Source organism: Carcharodon carcharias, chromosome 2 (genome assembly GCF_017639515.1).
Source record: "Carcharodon carcharias isolate sCarCar2 chromosome 2, sCarCar2.pri, whole genome shotgun sequence".
Classification (NCBI taxonomy): domain Eukaryota; kingdom Metazoa; phylum Chordata; class Chondrichthyes; order Lamniformes; family Lamnidae; genus Carcharodon; species Carcharodon carcharias.
Genome location: NC_054468.1, coordinates 82,041,181 through 82,046,087, shown reverse-complemented (window position 1 = coordinate 82,046,087; position 4,907 = coordinate 82,041,181). Strand labels below are relative to the sequence as shown.

The window sequence follows — 4,907 nt, the reverse complement described above, 5'->3', positions numbered from 1 at the left end:
GATGACGGTGAGGCTGGGGTGCCACAGGGAGGTATGTTTGGTGAGAACTCAGGTCACCATGAGTGTCCCAGAAGCCATGGCATTGCTGAATGCTCAGTGATTGAAGTTAGCAACATTGATTATGGGAGGGTGAGCGCATAATAATCTGGGGGACCAGCATGCAAATTGACATTGTTGGCACTGTAACTTATCAAATGCCCTGTTCTTCCTTTCAGCATCACCGGAGCAGGGTCGGAAGGAGGAGACAGAGGGCCCACCTCTCACCCCGAGGCCTCAAAGGAAATCCACTCACCAGCATTACACCATTTCAGCCAGGCAGGCACCAGCACAGATATTAGCACCTCAATGGGAATTAAATCTTCGACAAGTGTCCCGGGGCATGGCGGTTAGAGACGGAGCCTCCTTTGGCACTGTACCTCAAATATATTGAGGTAGCTGCTTAACCGCCTATATAACCTGGCAGCAGGATATTAGTGTCTTCTGTGGCCCCTTCCACCTGGACTTCCTGTTGGCCCTGCACCCCTTGTGCCTGCGCCTCTCCTCCTAAAGGTGGCTCCCCTTGAGGCTGAATGTGCTGAATATGCACTCCTGGCCTCCTTCCCCTTCTGGCTGTCCCTTCCTCCTCAGAAGAGGTGCCTCCAATGGAGAGCACAGCTCCCATTCCCAGGCTAAGGGAAGGCTTTCTGAAACCTGCAGGCCCCAAAAATGATCTTTACTGTAGAGTCCTGACCTGAAGGCTTTTACTCCTGTCCAAGCAGCTGGTATGAATTTTGGAGTATTCCTGCTCACACAGGCAAGTATCAGTAACTTTCACAATTAATATCTGACAGATAACATTTGTTACCCCACTCACCCCTCTTATCCCACCCGTGGATGAGGTTTGTATAAATGTCTCCTACCCTCTTGCCGTTACGCCCATGCAATATCCCAAAGATCGCACGGGCCCCGATCGCAGCCATGATCTCATTGAACGACGGAGCAGACTCAATGGGCCAAATGGCCTACTTCTGCTCCTATGTCTTATGGTCTTAAAATATTAAAGTGAGTAATGTGTGCAAATGAGAGATGTTACTTGACTTACTTAGTTGAGAGAAACAAATCGTTTGACTGGATTGAAAATAGGGGCTTTTCTGCAATGCCTTTGTTGCTTATTTGAAATACTCTACTATCTCCAGTAATTTGCCCTACTGTGTAGAAATCTGTCATTCAGCACTTGACAAAAGCAAGGAACACCCACTAACAATAATTACTGAGCACACCCGCACCATTTAGAGATGTTGTACATCACCCTTTTAAACTCGGCACACTTAATTTCTCATCTTAATAAATAAATTACACTGGCTTTGATGTGTTATATATAATTCAAACCTTCAAGATTTAATGCCTGAAAATCATATAAAATGCATAACTGGTATAATTTATTTGTAAAAGTGACATGACTTTGTGAACCAGGACACGTTAATTAACTTTGGTGCTGAATGACCAAGCATCAAAAATTTGATGAATTAAATGAATTAATGTGTTTTTTCCTAGAGCCTGCAAATATTATTAACGTTATCATTAAGCATGCCTGTATATAATCTTCACAACTGTCAGAAGGAAAGGATGGCTTCAATGTCACATTGTTTACTGTTGTGAGTGAACAGACCCAACAAAATGAACTAAGACAAGCTGGCCAGCTCAATCCTTGCAGGAGAAATTTAAGACCTTGTATCCCCGGAATTCCTGTCATGCCAATGTGCCTCAGTTCAAGCACTCTCCAGTTAACCCCCTGCATGGAATGGCAGATAGCAGCAAGGCATTATCTCTCATGGTTTCGGAGGGAAAAAGTAAAACTGGTTGACTCTTGGACACTGGTTCAACCAAATAACAGATTGGTATTGATGTTATTATGTATAAGACTGGTGACTGAGCAAAACAGCCTTGTCAATCAGATATGATGTCTGATAACACAATGGGAATAAGTAGGTAGATGTGAAGGAAGGGAATCAGTGGAGTTAATATAGGGGAAAAAAATCAATGCGACTGTTCACCCTTTATACATTTATATTGAAGTTTATTTGAAATCTAATCAGTCCAGTGTTAGAAGAACTATCGTGGTATAACTGCGGCTCTGCGAAATGAATGAATTTAGCTTAAGCACCAGAGCATCACCTACTAACCAAAGTCTATTCTTAATTTGAGCTTCTCCATTCATTGCACACAAAGGGATTCCACTCTCTGCTAATTCAGCTCATTTTTAAACAGATTATTACCTTGTTTGTAATAAACAGAACACAGATAAACACAGAATTAACACAACAGCACAGGTCCATTTTCAGTACTAAGACAGACTTTTACATCGGACGTAAATTCAATTTCTTTCTTGAAGAACCTGATCCTTTGAATATCTTCTAATAACCTGATCTATGGGAAGCCCATGACCCCATACATCTCAAGGTACCGCCTGGTGGATTTGTTGTGGGTGTCTTAAGATTTATTTTTATTTTCTTACTTTGATTTGGCGTCTATTCTTTTACTGAAATTTGCACATTTTATTTCCCAATGCACCTTAAGTTCTTCTTACAACCCCCAGCGTAAATCAACATGACTCCTGTTCATTTTAGCTCTTAATCATTGCTCTTAAGCCCAGAATGTCATACTTCAACCAAATATTTGGTGTTAGCCAGTACAACACTGGCCCACACAACTATTTTCAATCACTCTTCCCTCTCCCCCCACAGCACTCTGCCAAACTCTTGATCCAACTACTTATACTGACATATATCTTAAATATTTCCTACTCTGGGCTATAAATAGCTGCAGCAAGGTACCTAATGGCAACTGCTGTTAGTGAGAATTGTACTTGTTCTCTTAATGATAATGATATATTGCTCTACAAGTTGATGAAAATATGAGTTGAGAACATGTTGAGGCAAAAGAACCTGGACATCTCAGACTGAGATGATCAGGGCAAGCAACTCTGTCTTTAATTTATCAGATCAAAGAGTTGTTAATTAACAGTAAAAGGACTGAGAAAGAAATGTACATTAGAGAGTGGGTAAATTCAATTTCAAATCAGGCACCGAAGGAAAAATAAAGAGGGAAAGAAGGTTGAATTATGAAAGGAAGAAAACTGGAATTAAAAAAAAGTAAAACAAAAAAGTTTTAGTTTTTGCATTTTTAAATCTCCAACAACAATTCTAACCTGGAGAAATGAAACTTACAGGTTAAATTGGTCATTTTCAGTGCCAGAGTGGCAGGAATTAATATTCATCACATTGTTAAAATGGAGATTATACTGGAATGGACAAGAGTTAACTTGCAGTGGCGAGTTTTGTTTGTGTCTACCGCACAAATACAACAACTTAACACAATTTAATGCATTTCTACAGTAAGGTAGACAGCAGGATGCCACTTTCGTAAAGCTAACAGCTAAGCGGCACAACTTTTAAAATTTGTGTTTAACCTCGAATCAGCCCTTGCCTGATGTTGTTATAATATTTTGCATAAAAAAAATAGAGAGCACTGCTGTTATTTTTCAAATTATAACCTGTTATATTTTTACATTTACAATAAACATATTTATATGTTGTATTAATATTTTTAATTTTATGTAATGTTATACAATTCCAAAATATTTTATCTTTCAATTCATTAGCACATCATTTGTGGCATCATGAGGGAGGTTATTGGAAAGGGTATCTGGTGTGGGGGAGGGGTGCACGTTATCAGGATTTAGACTAATTAGCTGCAATTTTGCTTGTGTATAAAATATACACTGGCATCTAAGCAAGGTCCAAAGTCACTTAAGAGTTTAATTGTTATTTGTTTAAGGCAGTCTGCAAATTTGAATGTACTCATCAGGTTCAGTCTACAACTCAGAAACCCTGAAGCATTTTAAAAGTGATTTCCATCTGTAACAACGGCCTATTATTTTTCAGAGGTAGCGGCCCCGCTTACCAGTTGAAAAGTCGAAGCCGATCCCTTCTCCACTGGCCCAGAAAGCTACAACTTCGTTTTATGGTTGCCAGGCAGTTAGTTGCCCGAGGTCATGACTTCCATGCCAATATGGGATGATGTCCGACCTCCAAGAGCTGCCGGTCAGCAGTTCCCAGTCAGAAATGGTGGTAACTCTTTCGAGTACAAACCTGTTTCCATCTGTTTCAGATGAAGTTACATTGTTTCATAGTTTGCCATTGTGAGATTTGAACACTTGATCTTGGGGTTGCAAACCCAGTACCATAACCACTTGGCTATTTAGGCCAAGCTAAATATGGAACGCTTCACGAATTTGCGTGTCATCCTTGCGCAGGGGCCATGCTAATCTTCTCTGTATCGTTCCAATTTTAATATATGTGCTGCCGAAGCGAGCACCAGAAATGGTGGTACCTGCTGGAAATGCAGCCAGTCCCCAATGAGGAACAGTGATAGAGACCAGGTAAGTGGGGCCGCTTTGCTGGGCCCAAACAGGCAGGCCCCAGCACGGGGGGAGGGGTGTGATGATCGGGATGTCATGGTGAGGGGACCGAGGGCAGCCCTTGCTGGCCAATGTATAACATCTGCGATGTGAAGTCTTCTGATTGACATAGTATTTTTAATATTGTACTTACAGTTTTCCTGTGGCATTGCTCATCTATATTGGAAGATGCACTCTCATACCGTTGTGTGCATAATGTGCATAATGTGTTACTCCTCTAAGGTGTAGGCTTGTTTAATTGAAGTTGTGTAAATACTGGGTGAGTTAATTCAAAGCTTAATTCATGCTGTAAAATAGAAACTTAGCTTTGCTTGTGAAAAGATCAATAAACTGCCTTCAAATATTGTGCCTAACATATTAGGGGTCCTTCAAGAGCTTTTCCAAATATCACAAATAGTTGCCTTTTATTTCTTTATGCCTTTTTAAAGTATCGTTAAAAAATTCCACC

The 4,907-nt window shown here is 40.6% G+C and overlaps 1 non-coding gene across 1 annotated transcript; it reads right to left on the bottom strand.

Moving 5' to 3' along the window:
• Nucleotides 1-4,249: 4,249 nt before the first annotated feature.
• Nucleotides 4,250-4,356, bottom strand: LOC121275499. The gene has a single exon (XR_005942472.1). It is a non-coding gene; the product is annotated as a U6 spliceosomal RNA (small nuclear RNA).
• Nucleotides 4,357-4,907: the final 551 nt, after the last annotated feature.